Genomic DNA, 25,471 nt, shown 5'->3' with positions numbered 1-25,471 from the left:
ACACAGAGCTGTGCTGCCCGGACCTGTGACCTCCTCCCTGCACTGATCCTCTTCCGGGTGCAGGGAGGAGGAGAGCCCGGCGCAGCAGCAGCAGCGCCGGGTGTGTGAGGGAGGGGGGAGCCGCCCCATGGCTCTGAATCCTTGCTTTTGCAGCCACAATCTCAGCATATATACAGTATATAGAGTCTCTTCCAGCATTCTCAAAATACAGAATCAAAGTCAAATAAATCCTGCAGATGCAGCCTTTAGTATCTTGCGTTGTGTTCAGTACATTATCCAGATTGCACAGTGTCCAAATGTTAAACCAACCATCTATGCATGGGATTGTCTTTTGCAGTATTAGGACTAAACTTTGGAGTATTATAATACAAACAGCAATAGCAGAAACTTGCAAAGGCTGGGTGACAAATACAGACCAGTCACATATAAGTTCTGATTCCGCTGCTTGACTGGGAATGTCTTTACTGGCTGGGTCTGTATCCCAAACAAATGCCTGGTCATCACTGGTTACTTACTCACAGCAGCCAGGGTGCTCATCACCGCTCTCAGCACTACCTTATAGCTTCACTCACTGTGGCTATGAGGGATCAGATAACCTCCAGGGCCTCCCAAAGTCTTTCTCTGCAGCTTAGCTGGCTATCTTCATGAGAGGTCAGTGCCCTTGCTCCTTGTAATGCTCCAGCAGCTATCACTCAACAAACATGCTCTCTCCATATTGCTGGCTGACTCTGGGGGAGATTCTGTAAAGCAGAAATGCGGTAAAAAAATGTTTTTGGGGTTTTTACCGCATTTCCATATGCTATATGGCACCTCCGCAGTGCCAGCGCTGCGGAGGGAATCGCCAGCAAAAGCTGGCGATTCCCTGCAGAAGCCTATGGGCTTCTTACCGCAGCGCTGTTTGAGGGATCCGTCATGGATCCCTCCCAGCGTGCCCTGCGGCCGGCGCCGGGGTCTGCGCATGCACAGATGGACTCCCGGGTCACAGACCCGGAAGTCCAGTGCCGGCACCACATCACAAGGGACAGCTCTTATCGCAAGAGCTGTCCCTTGCGTTAATAACGGCATATGTTACAGCATATGCCGTTATTAAGAATGCGGTAGCCGGCGATAATGGGCGCGGATGTTACAACATCCCGCCCTCTGTCCTATCTTTACTTTCACTTTCTACAGACTCCTCACCTCATCCTGTGCATGTGTAGCCAGCTTCCTGAGCCAATCAATGTACTAGGAAGTGCCTGCTATACATGTGGACACATGAGAGAAGACGTTAACCTCTGCAGTACCCAGAGTTTCCCTGAAATGAGGCAGCAGAATAAATAAAGCACAGGGATGTTTTCCATAACAAAACAACTGATAATCATACACATTTCTGTACATTGCTTCCAAAAAACAGTCCCTGTATTTCTTTCTGGGGTGCCACAAATTCTCTTAACATTCTGAGAAGAGGAAAGATACGGGCAGGTGTGAAGGAGCCAGCAAAGAGGAGGAGGAGCAGCAGGAATTGATGTTCGCAGCTGATGAAGACACTATGGAGAATGATTCGGGCAGGTGTGATATGTCATTCTGACATAGGAGCTGGCAAAGAGGAGGAGGGGGAGGAGCAAAAATATGTGCTCATAGCCTAGTTGATGAAGACAGCCCCTGTAAAAATTATTTGGATTAAATATAAATAACCCCTTTTTATTTAGAGTTATGCAGCATGGAGAGTGTATCCCTAAACCACACATGACAGCCCCTGTAAAACATTTGGACTGGTGACTGGACAGCACCACTGGACTGGACTGATACAGCAGAGTAGGTCACCCCCAGACCGATACAGCAGCACAGCATCACTGGACTGGACTGATACAGCACAGCAGGTCTTCCCCAGACTAATACAACAGCACTGCACCACTGGACTGATAATAATTATAAAAATTTTATTTATATAGCGCTGTTTCTCCAATAGGCCTCAAGGCGCTTAACCAATAGAATGAGTGTAACACAGTACAGAAACAGTAAAGTACAGAAAAGCTTTTCATAAACAATACTTAAGGGAATGAATGAAATGCTTGAGTAAACAGGAAGTCTTCAGTGTTTTTGAAGCATTCTAGAATGGGCGCCTCTCGAACTGGGTGGGGAAGTGAGTTCCATACAGCAAAAAAGGTCACCCCCAGACTGATAGAGCGGCACAGAACCACTGGACTGGACTGATAAAGCGGAGCAGGTCACCCTCAGAATGATAATATACAGATGGAGCAGCTCTCATTATTGCTGGCGCATCACCAGCAATGTTCCCTCTAATTTTACGAAGTCTGTGCGGCAAAAGATTTTGTTTGTGCAACTTTGGAAGGAAATTAAATTTTTGTGCGTCACTTATATATAACTGGAAAATGACGTTCAGCATTTGTGTTAACTTTACTTCAAAATGGTATTAAACATTTAAAACACAGCCCACAATGTAGTTAATGGTTGAAACACACATTAATTGAGTCCACAATTGCAAAAAGGGACCCCTGCTGCTTTGTGCGCTCTGTTGTAATGTCTGTGCGCACGCTCGTCGAGTTGGGTACACTAATCACCAGACGCCCATATCTGATGGCAGGCGCCTACAGGGCCGCTGAGAGGGGGCCAGCGGGGGCCCTGGTCCGACCCCCCTCTGCCCCCCCTTCCCCCTCCATCCCTCCCCGGTAGCAGCAGCACACACCTACAGCATGTGGATTGCTGACAGTAGGCTCAGCATGAGCATCTCACTGACAGCGTGAGAGCTCATGCTGAGCCTGCTGTCAGGACAGCACATTCTGTAGGTATGCTACTGCTGAGGCGGGGGGGGGCAATAACACCCCCCTCAAATTTAGAGGGTTTTGTAACTCTCCCCGTGACAATTTTGGGGCCGTGGCCTAATTGCGGGAGCTGGTCACGCCTCCCACGGTTAGGCTATATCTCTCGGCGGGCCAGACCGTGCTCATGCCTAGTTTATTAAGGGATTTATTTTTACATTGCTAAATAAAGCAGCAGTGCACAGAAAGCAGCCTGATGATGCATTCTACACGAGACGTACTGCAATGCCCTGCTAATCCTACCACTGTATTTAACCCCTGAATAGGGTAGATGGTGTGGCAGGTTACTGCAGCTGTCCCTGGGGGATGATCTGCAGGGATCTAGGGGTGCCAAAATGATATCTTGACACACCCCTCCTAAAAATCTTCTATATCCCCTGAGCCGGGGTTAGGCCTGACATTGACACTTTCAATGTTTGTGCCTCTTGATCTGTCTACTGATTTTGCCACATCTTTGTTCCCTGTGAACATACTAATACTCAAATAGTAAACGCTAATTGCCTACTCTGCCGGAATGTCCTGGAGGCTTCCAAAAATCGGTTGGCCTTCCCGCTCCCCCAGAAAGGTGAACAAGTCCTCCCGCATTCTCCTGGGAACAACTCCCCCTCCATCAACCGTTGATACAAAATCTGGAAATCGGGACATTTGAGCATGGGGCTAAAATGATGAAGATCTCAACATTTTGCAACTGATGACATCATAGCCCGTCCCTACCTCCCGAAGTGCTCATCAGCGTCTCCTCTCCTGTTTTTAGTGTTGCTCCACTTGTACCCTGAAAGTTTCTCCAACTGCGCCTGGCACCTACTTCTCCCAGCTCACGGCTCACTGCTACTCCTTCAAAATAGACCACATTTTTTCAAAATTACTTGCATAATTCTGTCTATATTTTCTTTATAGTAAGGACACCTACATTTTACGTTTTTGTCTTTTTTTACCATTGACAGCTGCATAAATTTGCCGATATATTCTGTACTTTTCCCTTGTGGAAACCCCCTAATCTGGTTACGCTCAGCATTCTCTATGAGGCTCATATAAATGGGCTTAAAAATCTATTTTTAATGAGCTTCAAAACGCATAAAGCAAATTGAGCCATACACACAGGAATTCTGACAAGTATTTCCATCAGCTTCAATGTTGCTGCCCTGCAGCATTTACCATAGCTCTGTAACATGTACTGCGTGTTCTATGGAAATACCTGTCAAAGCTAAACCACATGCTAAGCTGCTGTATGCTCCAGCATTTACCCCATCGCCATCCCCTGCAAAGATGAATCCCGCTACATCACATACCTAAACTACACTGAAGTGAAGTAAAATGTGTTTTTTTTTACACAATAAGCCTAGGGGCCAATTCAGAGATGTTTGTATGGGTCCGAATTTGGCACCGTTTTTGATGGTGGGGTGTTTGCGCATGCGCATATCACACTTCCTGAGGCATTCGGGAGAGCAGGGAAGTAAGGGAGCGGTCATGAATGGACATCCCCATGAACACACTGGGCGTTCCCCTGGGAACGCAGGCTTGGTGTTGCCTGCTCGGGCGGGCGGCTGATATCCCGTGAGGTACACGGCGATCAGCGGTGGAAATAAAAGTCAGTATAGAGACTGACTTTTATTTCCGAAGGGGAGAAAAATTATTCGACATTAGGTAACCATCAAGTTATTACTCTCCCCTTCAGCTGCATGCAAGGGCATATGCGACTGACCAAATGTGTGCGGTGGCTTTATGGGTGTGCTTTCGCTCTCCAAGCGAGTGAGCGAGGCGTACGCTCAGATACATGCGAATGTGTATCCGAGTGAGTCAACCAGAATAAGGCCCTGTGTGTGATGGCACACTCTGCAGCAGACTAGTTATAGCCCTGCTTGATGCTCACTTTGTGACTAATTTCACTTTGCGATCGCCATAGCAGTTCAGTCTGTGCGCATGGGCACTGCAGCTCAGGTTCATACGCAGTAAGAAAACATTGACCAATTTTAACACAAGAGCATACTATTGTGTTCAATAGCCACTTTAAGACCACATCTGAATTAGACCCAATGTGTGAGGAAGCAGGGAGAAGCCAATCCCATAAAATTAATTTCCATTGATACTAGAACACATATTATTATTACTGTGGTTATCATTATATATTATTTGCCAGTTGCAGTAGTTTATCTACATTTTATTTATTCATATACAGTACTATATTTTTTCCAAGTCATTATTTTCAATTTATTTTGTGTCATTTTATTTGAGTTGGGCCCTAGAAGATAGCAGATCTTACCTCGTTTTGCTCTTCGATGTAGATCCTGTGATCCTCTGTCACATGCATCGAGCTGTTGTTCATATCAGACTGCTCTCTGTTTTCCGGGGGGGCTGCAGAAACCCCAAGTGGGAGTATGTGTTTCTACTAATGAGGTGTATCTAGCTTGCAAATCACCCAATCAAACTAAAAAAAACAAGGCTCTGTATTCTCATATAATCTGAGAATTATGCTCATTCCAATTATCTTTGACAAGTCTTTGTACGGTAACTCTTTAGTTCACAATATCTGGAGATGAGACAAACATTGCAGCATCTTAAACAGAACAATTGGCTCTTTTTATATAAAATTGAAAAACTATTTTGCTGATGAAACAGGTTGCTGGCGAAAGGGTGTCTCTATGGTATCCGGATGGTGGATTGATCACGTTATACCATGATCGACCACTAGTGGTCGAAGGTGTCTGGTTAGACGCCTAAACTTGGTCGACTGTGTCTAGATAGACAGTGACAGTCTGTGAATGATCAACGGGAATGTGGTCAACACAGTAGCAAGGTTGACAAGAGTTTTTCATGTTTTTTTTTATTATAATTGTGTGCCAAAGCATGGCGAGTGGACATTGTGCACAAACACAGTGTCTGGGGACTCCTGTGACATTCGGCATCATAAAAACATGAAAAACATGTGTCAGCCCTGCTACTGTGGAGTACATTTCCATTGATCATTCACAGGAGTCAATCTCCCATCAATCTCTAACTACAGTAGATGCGGTTGGCCAAGTTTATGTTTCTACCTAGATGCCTTCAACCACTCGTGGTCAATCATTGTATTGTAGACTAAACATGATCCATCCTATATCCCAGGACCATCTATACACAGGCGGCGGATTGGCTCCCGAAACCGGCCCGGGCGGTGTTAGTGATGCGCGACTGGGGGGGGTAGCGGTGATGGTGATGAGCACAGGGGGGGGTTTGGCGGCGGTGTTAGTGATGCGCGCCCGGGGAGGGGGTAGTGGCGATGGTGATGAGCGCTGGGGGGGCGCGGCTCACCAGGGGGACGGCTCACCAGGGGCAGCTTCATCCCAGAGTGTGGACTTTGGTGGAGGCTGTCTCCGCCGCTCTGGTCCCGGCTAGGCAGTGATAGAAGCATCACTGAGGCGGCCGGTGGGGATCTTGAATCAGGCAGCAGGGGGGAGCTGGGAGCCAGGGAGGTGCTGTGCGCGCATGCGCAGCAGCCCTCCCGCGGCCAGGTTTGATTTGGGCAAGGTGCTGCGGCCGCTTCGAGCACTGATGGCCCCTTTTTTAAGAGTTTTGGGCTGGCCCATGGGGAAATGGCCCGGTTTCCCGGTGGGCCAATCTGCCAATGTCTATATACATTGCCTGATATACTTACTGTATGCCGCCTTTGCAGATGAAAGCCTCACAAGCATTAAGACTCCATTTATAAACTAATGTTAATACAAGTGGCATATTTCATTTACTATCTCTGCAATACTAATAAATATACAGCTTGTTTTTCAGTACAAAATGGTATAATATGAGCAACTTTGTCTCGCCACTATTAATGCAGTCATGGAATGATTTCTCCTGCCTTCACAAATATAAGTCAGTGGAGACCTACTTATATTTGCGGGCAGCGGAACAAAAACAGGATCAGGAGGCTGACGTCATGTGACATGGCACCCGCCTGCAGCACACCTCCTCTCGCCCGCAATCCCATGGGGACGCCGAGCATTTTCATGGGGACGCCCATGAAATGCTACATATTTCCATGTGCCACCACCGCCCCCATCCGCCCTTGGACCCCCTCCCCACTGCCTCATTGTAAATCACCAAGGCCGTTCCCAGTCGGGTTTGCACCTGCATAGACACCCTCAAGTGCAAACCCCAACCATCGTGGCAGGGGCTGAATTCAGTTCACTCCAAGTGAACCGTAATTGGCCTCGCAAGACTTCAGATTGTTTCTGGGCAGTGGAATAACTAAAAGTTTTGCATCTCACTGCCTAAAAAAGTTTCTAATGTTCCCACCCCAAACATGAATTATATATTTTTTACCTGCATGCTTGTTGTCAGGGGTTTCTTGCTCCTTTCCAGGGTTACATGCTTGTTGCAAGGGTTTCTATTCTTGTTTCCTGGGGGTTACATGCTTGTTGCCTGGGGTTACTTGCTCATTGCCAGGGGTTTCTATGCTCATGGCTAGGGGCTTCATGCTTATTACCAGGGATTAATGCTTGTTCCCAGGGGGGTTACAAGCTGGTTACCAGGGGGATGCAGGCTCACAGAGAACCAGCGCTCCCAGAAACTGGCACCTCTGGGTAGTGCTGAATGCACTGACTCCCCTGACAAAGGCTAAAGGTTCAGTAAGATCTCTATCATCTGCTTCCTACAAGCTGGAAGACATTTTTAGAGGACCATGTACCATATGGAAACTGACGTGTCCCTGCACCCCTTTGGCTCTGGCTCCCCACTGCCACTGCAGGGCTGCAATGCCCTACCTACCCCACTGGTTTTGGAGATAACATGTTATAGGGTAAGATTAGATGGTACAATCTTTATTTGCCATGGGACAGCAAAGTACTGTATGTCAGGATGATATTTGTCTCCACATTAGTAGAGCTGAAACTCCAAATCTGGAACGGCTCATCCATGCAGTGTTTGGAAAAGATGAAGCTGGGTAAAATTAGAAGTTTTCTCTTATACCCCCCCCCCCCCCCCCCCCCCCCCACCTCCGGAGCTCTGGTGCTTGCTGGCTGTGTCTCTGACATGCTGAAAACCTCCTCTCACCAGGCTCCATGAAGCAGTAGTGCAGACACAGCAACAGCCCAATCCTGTGGGGAGGAGTTCAGCATGTAGTAGATTCCTACTATTGGAAGCTGCTACTGCTCATCAAACACAGAGCAACAGAGCTGGAAACTCCTCCCCTACTTGGGCTGTCAGTACATGGAGCAATGACAGCAATAGCTTTCCAGCAGGAACCCATTCTGTGCAAATCTCCAGAGCTACAGTGCTTCTATGGGCTGCTGCATACTTGCCTACTTTTGAAAAACCGTTTCAGGGAGATTATAGTTGGTAGTAGAATTTTGCGCAGCGCCCCACTGAGGGGGCATGTCATGCTCCACCCAAAGGGCGTGTCTAGTTCCATATATGGAGAGATTGTGAAAAAATATTGCGAATGTGGCACCTAGAAGCGTGGGTGTGTACTGCTACATCTGAGAGGGGTCTTGTAAAATCACTTATATCCAAATGTAGATGAGCCCTAAAGCAGTTAGTAAGAGCTACTGTACTTGCTAATGTGCTGGGAAATGGTGATGATGATTCAATGTAAATGTATCTATCTCTCGTTCCTTTTTTCCCAAAAAATGTAACAGTGTAATGTGAGCTAGGTGAAATGAGGGAGATTGCTAGACTAATGATGGAGAGAGGGAGATTACTGCTATTTCCGGGAGTCTCCTGCAGAATGCAGGAGGGTAGGTAACTATGGGCTGCTGTCTGTGCAGCCCATCAGAAGCAAATCCTCTGCAGTGAGCATGCCCAGACTTCAGTGAGTCACTCAGTGTGATGCAGCTGAAGGAAGGTATGCATTGCACCAGAGAGGTTAATGGAAGTTTATTTTATTTTAATAACATTTGTGTGTAGATTAATAAAGAGTATCTTTTGTGCACTTTAATTAATATTAAAGTTATTAAAAGTGTGTATTTTGCTCTGTACCTGTCTTTATGTGCATATGAGTACATCTTTTATTTACAGTACAGGTTGAGTATCCCGTATCCAAAATGCTCGAGACCAGGAGAATTTTGGATAACGGATTATTCCGTATTTCGGAATATTTTAATATTTCAATTATGTATTTTGAAGTATCTTGCATGTATGCTTTATAAACACATAAAATACACACAAATATATTTTATTACCACATAAAATACCACAAATATATTTTATTTGTTCAAAAAACAAGGTTTCAAAACAAGAAACAAAATTTGTGTACTATCTCAGATATTGAATTTGAATGCCAAGCAATCATTTTCTTGCACATATATAGTGCCAGTTACGTATCATGTCATCAGTAGTGCTGTTACAAATGTCCCCAGTGAGTTTTTAGCAAAAAAAAAATTTTTCACTTTCTGGAATGTATGGTTTTCGGAATAATTTGGATAACGGATACTCGGATACGGGATACTCAACCTGTAATTGCATACAAACACTTGTACAGCGCAAATCAAACTAATAAACTGCAAATAATGAATGACTGTTTGCAATGATCAGTACCCAGAAAATTGAAGCCCCTCTTAAGTCTAAAGGCAGGAGCCGCCACTGCTGGATGGGTAAGTAGGTATAATGGTAAAAAAACAATTATAAATGTTTTTATAAAAACACCATTCATTACATCAAAATGCAGAAATACATTTCTGAAATATCAGACAGCATATAACCAGAGAATACAGGGTCATTATTCTTGAGAATAAACAGGGTATCTTTATAATGGCAATTTTAACTATATGGATGCAGGTTGTGCGGTATGGGCGGGCCCCACGTGCACAACTCACCCTGCTCCCATTATAGATAATAATAATAATAATAAAAATAATAAATAATTCATAACAACCTTTATACCCCTTTCACATCGCACTTTTAAAACGGTAAATTGCCGTTTTTTTCCCTTTTTAAAACGTTTAAGCCTGCACTGTGAATGCACCACAGCCGATTTACCGTTTAAAGTTAACTGGCATTTCGAACCGTGTAAAAAGCAGAGTCCTACACGGTTCCTTGCCGTTTTTTGTGCAATGTGAATGTGTACAATGCTATGCATTCACAGTGCAGGCTTAAACGTTTTAAAAAGGGAAAAAAAACGGCAATTTACCGTTTTAAAAGTGCGATGTGAAAGGGGTATAAACCGGTATTTAAAACGGTAATCTGCGGCAATGTTAAGGCTCTGACCCGTTTTAATTACCGTTTTAAAATACCGGTTTTTAAAACGTGTCGGCGATGTGAAAGTGGTATAAGTTTATCACTTTCAAATGAATTAATAGGGCACAATTATATACAAGATGTTTTCTTAAGATTTCCCCTTGCCTTTTGGAGTGCATTTAGAAGATTGGATGTTGCCCATAATTAGCAACCAATCAGACTTCTTATTTATTTAGCACCTTCTAGAAGATAACTCCCATCTTATTAAATTTACCCCTTTGTTGAGATTGGTCGACTATGTTAAAAGAAACTACAAAAGAACGCCTTCCATGCATTTGCAGAATATCTAACCTGTTCTCCAAGAACTTTAGGCTTAAAAGAATTTCCATCACAACTTACCAAGACAAATGTTTGAATTGTAAGAAATGATGCAGTGTGCGCTTGATTATTTCTTGTATCATAAAATAAATGACGAGGACATAGCGTATTGTCAGACTCCAAAACAACAGCAGCTCTTTGGATGTTGCAGATTTCCTGGAAAAAAAAAAAACAATAGCGCTGGATAATTGTTTTGGAACGCTTAGACATGTTGTGTTTGGTCTTGCTTTCTTGATCTCTCCCCAGAGGCCCATTATGGTAATTTCTCCCTTCTATAACAGGCAAATTGCATAACGAGCCAGATGATAAAGTAGCGAGCAAGGCAGAAATTTGCATTTTAATACATCTGTCTAAATCATTTTTAGGCACTGGGTTAGGGTGAGGAGGTGCAATAGGAAGCCGGCACAGTTTATCCAAACCCTCTTGTGCTGGGGCTCTGGGGATGTCCTTGTATTTATATCTGAACTAACCAAATAATCACTTCAATATTTAGATCTCCCCAGGCTGGGACATGTCTTTATCTTTCAACCCAAGGGACCATCTGTAGGGAAATCTTACATTTCTTAAATATAGATATTCAGCAATGCTGGAGAGAAAGCAAACTGGATTTTTGAATAAAAGGTTAAGATTTAAAGCTTAAGGACCCAGGGCTCCAGGGGAATGTGATGTAATATAACATTATTTCTGGTGTCTCTGTGGAATAACATAAATAAGATACAAAGTGGTTTTAAATCTACAAGATAAAGAAGGGCGCTTTATCGTAAAGGGTTATGTTGTAAGCATTTGTTCTCAAGCCACATGTTACTATTAACTACAGACAGTGGCGTAACTATGTACATGTGGGCCCCATAGCAACATTTTGTAAGGGCCCCTATTGACCAACTTATGCTGAAAAATGTATATAGCACATACTACTTTGACAGGCAAAGTGGGCCCCTCTCAGCTCTAGGCCCCATAGCAGCTGCACCCCCTGCACCTATGGTAGTTACGCCCTTGACTACAGATGAGAGAATTTACTAGGCTGTCATCAGTACTGTATAGTGACATCCTATGTTGTTTAACATGGTTTGGTACATGTTTGAAACAGATTGAAGGGGGTGATTCTGATTGCCGAACTCCCTCATACGTTCGGATGGGGAGTTCGATGCTGAAAATATGCGCATGTACAGATCTTTTCTGCAGGTGCCTTCGGAGACTTGCATAGTCTTCGAGGCGCTCGCACCGGGGGTGGGGGCGTGGAGCAAGCAGCCAGGGGGCCAGAATTTCCTGGGCATACCCACGAAAGCGACAATCGGACCCCCCTTTCCCCCATCACCACCCCCACCACCCTCTGTAAAGCAGGCAGTGAGGAAAATATTACTGAAATAACAGTCTATATCCAAATATGCTGAGCAGCACATATTAAATGTGATGAATCGCTGTATATAATCAGAACACAATGTTTCAGGAACATTCTCCAATTGTCAGATGATTCATGTATCGACTCACTGATCCTGTTCTTGCTGTCTGCAACGCTGTTAATCAAATTCAAAAGTCAATTGTCACAACACACTAGCAGAGACAGACATGGCTGCACTCAAACCAATAGGATGCAAATTTGACAGGCAGGTACTGATATACTCAGTGCCAGATTAAACTCTGCAGAGTCTCCTAGGCAGTCAAAGTATCGGGACCCCCCATGCAAATGATCAAATCTCGGGGCCCCCCTTGCAGATTATAAAATCTTGAGGCTCCCCTCAAAAATTATAGTATAATATACTAATCATTTTTTAATTTTACCAACCAACAGTCTACGACCTGGAAACTGCAATGTGGTTTTCTGTCATTTAAGTTGTTAATGTACTGTATACATTACATTAATACAGTATTTTCAATATAGAGTATGTAAAGTTTTTGATATTTTTAGTTAATTACTTTTTCTATCGTTTGTAAACAATTTAAGAAAGCATGATTGTAATTTTATTTCAATATTATTTTGTTCTGTTGTCAGGGGGCCCCTAAAAGGTGCTGGGAGCATAGGCCAGTGTCTACCTATTCGGTAATCGGCACTGGATATATTTTTTCAAATCCTCACACTTCGTCTAGATTAGTATCTTATGTCTAGTGTCACTCAACACTGTCATCAGCTGGCAGTGAGTAAAATTACATCTTTCTCTTTCACACATACAGAAACACAGAGGCAATCACACATACAGAAACACAGAGGCAATCTCAAAGTAGCAGACTAGCTTTCAAAGCTTTTGCTTCAAGCGGGCTTAGCTAGTTACTAATATCTCAACAGATCTATAGAACACTTTCCTTCTCTAAGAGCAGCTATTAATGTCACCATACACTACGGTGATTTACATGCAGTTTGGCCACTTTTAATGTGATCAATTGCATAAAAGTGTCCGACTTGCATGGTATTGACTGTAGGCCCGATGCAATGTGTGGTCCTGTGTGCATTTGCACAGGACCCTGTGAGTCGCACCGGCTGCAGAAGAAATCTGCTAGATTGCTTCTGAGCCAGGCAGGTTTGCCTGGGATCGCATGCAATCTTTCCACCCGGTAAGGTCCTGGGAGGTTGAAGGGCGGCTTGTGAATGACTTCTATAGCATAACTCCCAACATGACCCTCTCCAGGAGGGACACAATGCTCTGCTCCAGGACTTCCCTCTTAGTGTATGATTGCCTACATTTGTCTTGAACAGGTTCATTGATAAGAAAGGTGCTTCAACACAGGTGATGGCAATCATACATTAAGAGGGTTGTGCAGGAGCGGAGCATTGTGTCCCTCCTAGAGAGGGTCATGTTGGGAGGTATGCTATAGATTTCCTTGTGTATGCCCAGCTTTACTTAGAACCCCCCTCCCCCAATAGCAAAGAGTTATTTATGGTGGATGTATCCTAGAGCTTTACATGAGGGGGCCACTGCTGTAACTTTTGTGCTCCGAACACTTGTGTACAGTTTGTGTTGGTCATGCAAGCAATATGTACACTGTTTACTTATTATACTAAAGAAAATTAAGCAAATTATTGTACGGGAGCAAATAATGCATATCAGGCAAGAAAGGGCGTCATAAAAAAAGGGGTCCTTTCAAAACAATTTAGTATCATATTGGAAAAGTCCTGTTTGCAGGATGTTCTCAGGTTACAGGTGAGAATGTGCTTTATAGATCAATACGAATATTAATGAACCGCTATTTCAAAAATTTGAGAATTTCTGAAAAACTTATTAATACTCTAATATAGGAACTTCAGATTGCTGCAGTAATCACAGACTAACTGCTAAGTATTGTGTTCTTGTCTGCATACTGGGCGCCGCCATATTGGAGACTATCTGCTGACTACCAGTAACCAATGGTCAGCCAGAGAATATGTGCATATCAATATTTTGTCAATGTCGCCCCAGTGTATGCCAACCTTTTAGTGTTAACTTAGTTACTGAAAGATGTACTGTATGGACTGTTTCCACAACGTGTGTGGCCCGTATATGATCACAATCACATCAACCTATCATAGTATGAAGAGCGAGTGTTTAAATAAGCGCAAGCAATCTTAAACTTGGAGGTAGTAAGATCGTATGAGCCTCACACAATGGGTTAGGTAATTAAATAGTTAATAGGTCTGGCGCAGGAAATAGTTTGGTTAGCTAGCAGACATTTTGTGTGAGGAAGTAATAGGAACTTCCTCTGTCTCTTTGGATTTTTCACCCTCCCTCACCAATCACTTTTTTCCACACCCATTTTTTATTTTTTATTGCTGGTTGGGGTTTGTCAACCTATATGTGCAGGGAAAGGACGGCAGTACAGTGGCTATTACACTGCTGTTTGGAGGTGCACTCTTTGTCCAAATCATTGTATACTCTGGCCTTCCTTACCGGGGGTCATTGGGTTGAAGCTGTCTGGCCAGCCCTATTATGGCGTATTGGGGAGAGAGTTGGAGCCTCAGCAGTAATTGGCGTAGCCAATGAGAGAAATAAAGTCACGTTGTGGACATGCTTATCGGCAATAAGATGTAATGTCACTGATGATCTGGCCGTTCTTATTGCCACCATACTTAGTTCAAGTATTACTGAATAAATAACTAACAGTTTACCTATTTTTATGGAATTTCAGTGGTCTGAGTCGTTATTTCTAGATAAATTAAGGTTAGTTAACATTACCAGGTAAAATTATTGTGTGATGATGTCATTCGATCTAACATCTGTTTATGTTTAGGAAGTTTATTAGTATAGGAATAGAATTACTGGGCATGGTGGATGAGGAAAGAAGAGTCTGCTGTCACACTGTGTTTGCAGCTATCATTCTCTACTCTTTCTAAATAGGGAGAAGTAGTGACTGACAATCATCTCTTTCCATCAAAAATGCCAGAAAAGGAGGTCTATCATCACTGCTTGATAAATTGACCATATGAGGCTGTGTGTGTCGTGTTTGCCACTATTGGCAATTCTCGCACAGAGGTAACTCTGGACCGCTATGAGCTTAAAGTATCTGGGACACTCTGCAAGATTGAAGATCGCTACTTATGTGCAGATAACTGCTTTCTATAATACCACAGCTGCAGAACATGGCACGCAGCTCCAGGGGATGCCATATGTACAACAAGACATGGAGAGTGAAATGGGTTTGCAATTGAATGATCAGCAGCTGAAACAGCAGAAAAGGGATAGCATGGAGTCAGGCAAGTCACCTGATGTTGTTCATTAAGTTATTTGTAAGTGTGCCATGTGTGCAAATGAGAGATGCATTTTGAAGGGGGGGTTGAGAGATGTTTCCATGCATGTTTGTTTTAGTATTAAGATACTGTATGTTAAGTCAAGCCAGGCACATGTTTGGGCAAACCTGTTAGGTGTGAAGAGGTGAAATAATTAGAATGGTTGTAAATGTATATAATTTACTTGTGGGTTGTGGGCCCAAGTGAACAAATATAATTTTGGTCACCCTCTTTCAACCCAACCCAACCCAACTTCACAATATGCAACATGGTAGTGGGTGACATGGAGAGTCAGACAGTGACAGGGAGAGGCAATGGAGCGCAGAGTGTGACACTGAAAACAAGGGGCAACAGGAAGAGGGTCACATGGGTAGCAGTGGGCCCCTTAGTCCTTAGAGGCCCTGTGCACTTCACTTGCTGCACCAATGGTAGTTTCGCCTCTGGTGCTTGCATTATTGCTGCTAAATACCCAAAATTCATGGAAAGACAGATCTGATGAGTTCTGCACTACTAAAGGTGCATACACACAGTGAGATTTCCCTTGAACTCCCCAATTTTGACTACACTAGAACACTATACTGTATACAATTTAGTTAAAATTGGCTATCCTGCGCAGTCTATTTTTTCTTGCGATGGGCGAGCATCAGTATTGCAAGTTGTATACACACTGTGCGAATTGTGCTAACTTTTTAACTGATTTTGACTAAGTAGGGAAAATCCTAAGATCAAATCCCACCGTGTGTATGCACCTTTAGGATAGGACAGACATCTCATCTGCACATGCGCTGTATACAAAAATGCATGTCCCTGCACAGAGATCAATCAGCCTTACATGACTAAACACCTGTAGAAAGAAGGGACCTGTTTATTTTTGTCATTAGATTTATTATATTTATTTTTTATTATTATTAATATTATTATTTTCCTTTAAAAATCATATAAATCATAGTTACTTGTGTATTATCACGGCGCCCCCGATGTTGGTTGCGCAATGTTTTTATCTCAACGCATGCCATACACCCGATGGCATGCGATGCGACGTGATTTTACACCACTATTCGATTAAAAATTGTACAAGCACTCTAATGGGTGCTTACAAGGTTAAATGCACCCCCACGCCACCCCCCACTATAAACGTGAACCCTAAGCGTGGTGAGCACAGCGAGCCTGCGAGGGGAGGCGGTACGCGTCCTACGACCTTTTCATACCCCCACTATCCACGTCGGAGTGGAGTTGAGTTTATATACTGTGGCGAGCGCAGCGAGCCACCGAGCCCGAAGCGCGGCGAGCGCAGCGACGCGTATACCTGTGAAGTTATGCACGGCCCTTCGCGGGGCTCGCTGCGCTCGCCACGCTTCGGGCTCGGTGGCCCATTAGGGTGCTTATACAATTTTTAATCGCATCCCATCGCATTGTATGGCATTGTATGCCATATACAATGTCATACAATTTTAAAATTGTATGACATTGTACAACATCGCGCGATATCGCATCGCATCCCATCGTATGCCTTATGGTATGCGATGGGCGCCGTGATAATACACAAGTACCAAATCATATAGCTATTATAAAGCGCTTCACTAATATTAAATATAATATACAATTAATATCTTTAGTATTACTATAATTATTTTTATTATTCCTTTTTAATTTTTCGTCTAATATTTAATTTACTTTTATAGTTCCAATATTTTTTTCATCTCAGCCAATCAGAGAATGGCCAGTCATTTGACAGGTAATTTAAAAATCTAATACCCGTCACTGCACTCCCCATCCCGCAGCGCTGCTGATATCTGTGATCACACTGTACGGCCAGGTAAACACAGCACTTGCCGGCGCCCAGTGGTGCAAGTGTGGCGGTACGGGGTGGTACGGCGTACCGCTATAACATATTGCGCCGGTACCGCCATAACAAAAACCCGGCTTGCATGTCACTGCGCATGCGCAGGTTTGCGCAGTCGCGCTGCTGCTTCCTGCTCTCTGTGGAGCCGCGTGACTTCTGACCCCGCAGAGGCTGGATAGACCAATGGGGGATGATGCTGCTGACCGGTGGTGTCCCCGGGCATAAGCTGACTCCGCTTCTGAGCCTGCCCTGAACCGCGGGGGGGCGATGGGAGATGTAGTTCTCGGATGAAGCCCGGGTCTGTGAAATTGTAACTATTAGTGCTCGCGTGGCTCCGCCCCCTCTCTCCTCTGCTGTGGAGCTGCCTGCTTTTCCTGCTCCTGAGTCCTGGCTGCCAGTGCCGGCGGTTCAGCGCCACATCTCTGGCTCCCCAGTGACACCGGGCATCAGCTGAGGCTGAGCTGGAGAGACTGAATTCTTCTAGAGCCCCGTGGACTAGTGAGTAATTCCCTGGGGGATTTGAAGTGGGAGACATCATTGCATGCCAGGCAGTAGTACTAATTTGCCCCTCCCTGTCATGTCAGGTTGCAATCTGAATGCCCTGACCTCTCTTATAGGACTTTCTGGGTAGTTTCCCTGAAATCTACCCGGCCTGCTCGAGGGCTAAGCACATCTTAGCCCCTGACACACTGTTTCTTTCTCCATCACCCTCTGTTTCTGCCTGACAGCCTATCTTTCTCTCTTAAGGTGTACACACAGGGAGATATTGGCTGAAATCGCTGGGAATATGGTCGCTGAGCGACCATATTGCCAGTGATTTGGAGTGCTGCTGGTGATAAGCACTCCCGTGTGTATTCCCTAATGCGACCAGCGGCTTCCCCCGGCACTGAGCAGGAGGTCAGCGCCGGGGAGATCAGCGGCAGAAGGATTCCCTTCTGCTGCTGTTCCCCCTTCCAGACGCGTCTGCTCCCCCTCCGCCCGTGACGCTGCTCCCTCCCTCCTCCCTTCCAAGTGCTGCTGCTCCCCTTGCCCCCGTGACGCTGCTCCCTCCCTCCTCCCTTCCAAGTGCTGCGGCTCCCCCCTCCCCCCGTGGTGCTGCTCCCTCCCTCCTCCCTCCCAAGTGCTGCTGCTCCCCCCCCGTGGTGCTTCTCCCTCCCTCCGCCCTTCCAAGTGCTGCTGCTCCCCCCCCCTGTGGTGCTGCTCCCTCCCTCCTCCCTCCCAAGTGCTGCTTCTCCCCCCCATGATGCTGCTCCCTCCTCCCTCTCAAGTGATGCTGCTCCCTCCCTCCCCCCTTCCAAGTGACAGCAATCATATCGCCCCATGTGTACACACCATTACTCTTTTTCCAATCTCTTTCTCCCTCCGCCATTCTCCCACATTCCCCTCCTACAGTATCTCTCTCTCCCTGATACTCCCCTCTTCCCTCTCATTCCTTGTTTTCTTTTTTCCTGACCCCCTTTCTCACTGGCTCGCTCCCCTCCCATCTCTCTCTCCCTTCCCTGAACCCCCCCACCCCCATCTCTCTTCCTTTTTTCTTACTTCACTCTACCCTTTCTTCTGGGTACAGAGAGGGCAGAGGGGATTGGTGGGTACAGAGAGGGCAGAGGGGACTGCCGGGTACAGAGAGGGCAGAGGGGTCTACTAGGCACAGAGAGGGCAGAGGTAGCTGCAGGGTAAAGAAAGGGCAGAGCCGTCTGAAGAGTACAAGGTGAATATTTGGGTAAAGAAAGGGCAGAGGTGACTGCCGGGTGCAAAGAGGGCAGATGTGAATACGTACATAATGCCCCTGTGGAATTACTAGGCACTTACAGGCAGAGGGGAAATCATTTCATGGTGAGTTTGCAACGAGCTCTTGGTGCATGACCTTGATAGAAAGCTATTGGCAGAGTGTCTATAAATACGTGCAGTGTGGTTGTTAGACGACACACTTAGAAGATATAACCAGCTTGAGGTTTATTCAAGTGACAGGCTTGCAAAGTATAACAGTACTTTGGTAGTTAACTTCAGGCAGTATACAATTGATTGCATGGGAATCACAGTTTCTGGTGTTACTTAGCTGTAGCGTTTAGCTTGTGCAGGGCTGATGGCAATTAACTGGTTTACGCTGCGGTATCTCTCCCAGTCGTCGCTGCTGCCAATGATGATGGATGTCCCTGTGCAAAGGTCACGCTTGTAACGGGATTACAGCGGGGCTCCGTCTTGTGCGCTCCGGTACACGTGGAGCTACAAACAGCATGGAGGATGTCACACACGCTCTGAGGCACACACAATCACGCGGGGACTTCCTTACAGGAAAGGAAACGCTGCCAGCAGGGTCAGGGGTCTCTGCCCTGCTATTCGCTTAAGCGAGCTGTCACTCAGGGTGACGTCTAACTACAGTGGCCAGAAGGGGACAAGGCAGTCTGTAGGCTGCACACTAAACAGTGTATGGAGACAGACGCCGAGCGCTGCATTCTAACACTCCCCCTCGCTCAAGGCTGTCTTCGGCTACATAAAAGAACTCAATACAATACTTTGTCCTTTTGTAATACCTGTAACCGAAAATATGGTTAGAGAGAAAAGACATTCAGAACATCAAAACTTCAAATCAACATTTTGAACTTAGACAAGTCCACAGTCCTTCACGAACTTAATAAGCAAGTTTGTCGACAGTCCTTTTGTAAGCATGTCAGCGACATTCTGTTCACTTGCAATGTATTTAACATTGATGGACTTGTTCTCCACTAGTTCTCTGATGAAATGGTGTCTGATCGCGATGTGTTTCGACCTTCCATGGTGCTTGGTAGTACAGGAAAGATCTATTGCTCCCCTGTTATCACATGCGATGCTGATAGTCTCTTCTTCAAAAAGTAGACCTAACTCACACAAAGTCTCTTTGATCCAGAGTGCTTCCTTTGATGTCTCTGTAAGAGCCATGTATTCGGCCTCGGTTGTCGAGAGAGCAACGGTTAGTTGTTTTCTACTCGCCCAACTAACTGCTGCTCCGGCCAGTGTGAACAGGTAACCGGTGTGGGAACGACGATCATCTTCATCTGCTCCCCAGTCGGCATCGCAGAAGACTTCCAAATTTGAATTGCTTGTCTTGGCGAATTTTAATTTTAAGGAACTTGTACCTTTTAGGTATCTCAGAATCCTCTTCACTGCGATCCAGTGTTGTCTTCCAGGATTTATTGCAAATTGGCTCACCCGACTGACTGCATGAGTAATGTCTGGACGGGTTCCAATACTTGCATACATAAGACTTCCAACCACGTTCTTGTAAGGAACATCTTGCATTTCCTCTGCTTCTTCTTGTGTGGTTGGTGACATACCTTTTGTAATCTTGATGCTTTTGTCAATTGGTGTATTTACTGACTTGGAGTCTGCCATCCCATACTTCAAGATTGTTGCCTCGATGTACATTTGTTGGTCGACTGTGACTGTTCCCTTTTGCAAGTTTTGAACAATTCTCATTCCCAACAAATGATTGGCTGGACCTAAGTCTTTCAACTTGAATCTCTGTTTCAGTTGATCTCTCACACTTGTGATGTGATCTTCGTGACCTGCTATAAGTATGTCATCCACATAGACTGCTATGATGAACAACTTTTCTCCCAGAGTTTTGTGATAAAGGCAGTGGTCAGTCTCTGATCTAATAAAATTCATTTCAAGTACTGTACTGTGTCCAATTTTATGTACCAGCAACGACCACTATGCTTTAGGCCGTATATATGGATTTCTTCAGAAGACACACCTTCTCTGTCTGAAGTTCATCCTTATTATAGTGATCTGGTGATTCCATATAGATTTCTTCAAGTAACTCTCCATTTAGGAATGCTGAGTCGAAGTCTAGTTGATATAGCAGTAAGTCTTGCAAGGTGGCGACTGCAATTACTAATCTTAGAGTGTTGTACCTCGCAACAGGTGAGTATATCTCCCCATAGTCAATTCCGGATCTCTGTGTGTATCCCTTAGCAACAAGACGGGCTTTGTAACGGGCAACTTCTCCGTCTGAATTTAACTTCTTGCAGAAGACCCACTTGTTCTTGACTATCTTGCGGTTGCTTGGCCTATCTACTATGGTCCAAGTATCATTCTCTTTCAGTGCTGATAGCTCTGTATCTATTGCAGATTTCCATTTCGCCCAATCACTGCACGCTTTCGCTTCTCGAATACTCTGAGGTTCACTGAAGGCAATATTCGCATATTCTTCCTCATATCTCCTGGCTGGTATGCCCTTGTTCCTTCTTACGGAAGCTCTGTTCGTTGGTTCGCTTCCCTCTTCAGTATTTTCTGTTTCAGGTATGCTTTCTATTTCACACACCTCTACTAGTGCTTGCTTTTCTTGCTCTTTGACTTTTGTGGGTGATGCTGTTTCTTGAAATATCACATCTCTTGATTTTAGAAGACGTCTGTTCTCTGCATCCCAGAGCCTGTACCCTTTGCTCTCCTCACAATAGCCTAGCAATATGCACTGTCTTGATTTCGGGTCAAATTTCTTCCTTTTCTCCTTTGGTATATGCGCATAAGCTCTGCTCCCAAAGACACGGAGATGACTGATGTCTGGCTTCTTCACAGACCAGGCCTCTAAGGGGGTTTTTCCCTTCACGGCCACTGTGGGTGTTCTGTTTTTCAGGTATACTGCAGAAGATACAGCTTCTGCCCAAAAACTCTTCTCCAGGCCAGCATCGTTCACCATCGCTCGTGCTCTTTCAACGATTGTTCGGTTCGCCCTTTCACTTACGCCATTCTGTTCAGGCGTGTAGGCCATCGTCAGCTGATGCTTTATGCCATGCCTTTTGAGAAAGTCGGTTAGTGCTTCATTTTCGTACTCTCCCCCATTGTCGGATCTCAGGACCTTTAGCTTTAGGCCCGTCTGAGTTTCCACTAGGTTCTTGTACTCCACAATTTTCTTGACCACCTCACTTTTCTTCCTTATGAAGTATACGTGTGTCATTCTTGTGGCGTCATCAATGAGAGTCATGAAGTACTTGTAACCACTGGTTGACTCCTCTTCCATTGGTCCGCACACATCTGTGTGCACCAGAGCTAATTGTGATTCTGCTCTGCCTGCTGACTTGGGAAATGGGTTGCGGGTCTGCTTGCCTTTTATGCAACTCTCGCACACAGGTCTTCCGGTGTCTTTCACTGTGATTCCTGTTGCCATCCCATCAGCTAATTTCTGGACATTATCATATCCTAAGTGTCCCAAACGCCTGTGCCAGAGTTCCATCGACTCATTTTCAGCAGAGGCTGCCAAAGCTACACATTCATCTGTGTCTAGGACGTATAGTTGGTTGCATCGGGTTGCTGAAGCAATTACAGTCCCTTTTTCATTATGCACCATACACCTGTCCTTTGCAAACTGGACTCTGTAGCCTTTTGCCTCGAGTACGCTGATAGCGATGAGGTTACTTCCCAATTCTGGTACATATAGGACGTCTTGGATATCTGTGACTACTGTCTGTCCCTCAATTCTTAGTCTCACTGTGATTGTCCCAACACTTGATGCAGTAAGGACCTTTTCACCAATCCCGGTAACTGTTGTGGGTGTACACTGTGTTAAAGAATTGAACCACTCCTTGTTGCAGCTGAAGTGTCTAGAGGCTCCCGAGTCCATGTACCAGAGATCCCTCCTTGGCTTGTCTGCTACATTCAGTGCTGACTCGTTTTTCTTGTCATGCCGTTTGTGCATGCCACTAGTGTTCTTCATCCTGCATTCTGAAGCCTTGTGCCCTACTTTGTGGCACACATAACATTTGAATGTGCATTTCTTGGGTTTTGCACCCTTTGCTACTAAGGCAGAACCCTCAGCTATGGCATCCTTGTGGATTCTCTCTTGGAACTGTAGTAGCTTGGCTCTCACAACTTCAGTTGTAAGCTTGGTTTCATTTGACTCTAGTGCGACAACTAGGAAGTCAAATTCTTCTGTCAAGTTCTGCAGCATTACCATCGCCACTTCTTCCTCATCCACTTTTGCTCCTACACATGCCAATTGCTGAGCTATCGATAGTATCTTATCAATGTAATCGTTCATGTCCTTGCATGCATTCAACTTTGTTCCATACAGTGTGCGTCTCAGACTTATTCTTCTCATTAAGCCTTTATTTTCATAAGCACCTTGTAGAGTTGTCCACATGTCCTTAGCGGACTCCTTCCCACAGATAGTAGAATAAACATGCTGCTCCACAGCCAGGCCTATTGTGCCAATAGCCTTGTCTACCTCTTCTGGGTTTGGACTATCTCCTGGGGCTATTGTGACTTTCCATAGCTTCTCCCTTTTAAGCTGCATTTCCATAGTGAACTTCCATGTAGTATAATTCTCTGAGCCTTTGAGTTTTGGAAAGTTCATGCTATGCCCTGTACTGTGCATTCTCGTTAACTCTTCCACAAATGACAATTTAGAAATAATTCCTTTGTGTTCTTTTATGTACTGCGCTAGCACTTGGTCTTTAGGGGGTTAATCTTCGCGCACGTGACGTGCTGGGCCCATAACCTATTGGCAGAGTGTCTATAAATACGTGCAGTGTGGTTGTTAGACGACACACTTAGAAGATATAACCAGCTTGAGGTTTATTCAAGTGACAGGCTTGCAAAGTATAACAGTACTTTGGTAGTTAACTTCAGGCAGTATACAATTGATTGCATGGGAATCACAGTTTCTGGTGTTACTTAGCTGTAGCGTTTAGCTTGTGCAGGGCTGATGGCAATTAACTGGTTTACGCTGCGGTATCTCTCCCAGTCGTCGCTGCTGCCAATGATGATGGATGTCCCTGTGCAAAGGTCACGCTTGTAACGGGATTACAGCGGGGCTCCGTCTTGTGCGCTCCGGTACACGTGGAGCTACAAACAGCATGGAGGATGTCACACACGCTCTGAGGCACACACAATCACGCGGGGACTTCCTTACAGGAAAGGAAACGCTGCCAGCAGGGTCAGGGGTCTCTGCCCTGCTATTCGCTTAAGCGAGCTGTCACTCAGGGTGACGTCTAACTACAGTGGCCAGAAGGGGACAAGGCAGTCTGTAGGCTGCACACTAAACAGTGTATGGAGACAGACGCCGAGCGCTGCATTCTAACAAAAGCATGGGCTGTGTTTTTTTTAAGGGTCCAGGTTACAAGGGAGCCTTGAAAATTCATGGAGACCCAAGGGGTGCCTCGGGCTGAAAAAGTTTGGGAACCACTGCACTATGTGCTTATATTAAACTCTTTGTGCTGGACTTTGGAGTCTTTCTGGCATACTGCATGCAGCCCCTGACAGAGAGCATATAACCCCTGGCAGAGAGCATGCGATCCCTGGCATCGAGCATGAAACATTGAAACCCCTGGCAACGAGCATGTAGGTAAGCGGCACTTATGTGGCATAATATGTAATGATCATTACGGTGTGCTGTATTATATGGAATGGGCATTATGGTGTGTGGCATACTGTAATGTGTAATGGGCATTATGGTATGGGTAATATGTATTGGGTGTGTGACATGTAACAGGCAGTACTGTGTAGATTTTTGCCGTGCGCCTTCAGCGTGCAAAATCCCTATTTATGGTTTGTCTGGCTCCTACACTTTGATCCTGGCCCCTACATTTTGTGTGCAGGATGCAATGCACAAGCCCAAACAGAAATGTCCTCGTGTTCTAAAGTTTTATCATGTAGCCACTCTCCCTCATGTCATATGACCACGCCCCTGACCACGCCCATTTTTCAGCGCAAGCCTTCGGTGCGCAGCACAGTACCACTAAGAGATTTTTTCTACTTGCACCACTGCCGGCGCCGCTAGCTAAGCGCTCAGGGACCCGCTGCCCGCCCCACTGCTCCCCCGGTCAGTCATACAGGGAGGTGATCTTATGTGCAGACTGTCCGACCTCCCTGATCCGGTCCGATGCACACGGGACCGCGCATCGGATCGGCTCAGATGTCACACACCTGCGATTTTGGTCAGATTTCACCCGGTTATCGGCCCAAAGTGCCAAAATCGGATGAAATCGGCCCAAAATCGCAGAGTGTATGGGGGCCTTAAGACCTGTGTACTGTTGATTCAAAGAACTAATCATCCGACAAAAAAACCCATAAGAAATTCAAATAAGTACATTTGATAAAATAGTGCGAATCTCAAATTTACACTGTGAGTGAGGTTGTTAGGTAGAAGGGGGGAAAAGGAGGGGGGGCGGGAGTAGGGGGGAATCATTCTTGTCAGGTTGTCCAAACCAAAATGCGAATGTCTGTCCAAAAAGGCATTCAATCAATCAGCGTGAGTATATATAAGGAGAGGATCCTCTGCAGTGAGGGATTTTAAGAGGTGACGTTGGTTCTTGGCATTGGAACAAGAAGATTGGAGGGGGAAGGGTTGGGTGAAGGGCCTGGCATCGGCCGATTGAGCTGGACCAGTTAATCTCGGGCTGAAAGAAAAATGATGGTTGTGGCCATAAAGCCATCACCTTTTGCATTCAGGCAGGCGGTTTAGCAGGGAGGGGAGGGGTTATAGAATTCCAGGAAATTAAGTCGTTAGAGTGTAGGATCTTGTGTGTGTCTGCTGGTAATAGTGTAGAAATATAGGGGTCCATTTTTTATGAAACTTAGTAGAGGAGGAAGTAGATAATAACAGAGTATTTTTATCAA

The sequence above is a fragment of the Crinia signifera genome, chromosome 6 (assembly GCF_055691185.1).
Source record: "Crinia signifera chromosome 6, ASM5569118v1, whole genome shotgun sequence".
Taxonomy (NCBI): domain Eukaryota; kingdom Metazoa; phylum Chordata; class Amphibia; order Anura; family Myobatrachidae; genus Crinia; species Crinia signifera.
This window is presented reverse-complemented; position numbering follows the sequence as displayed.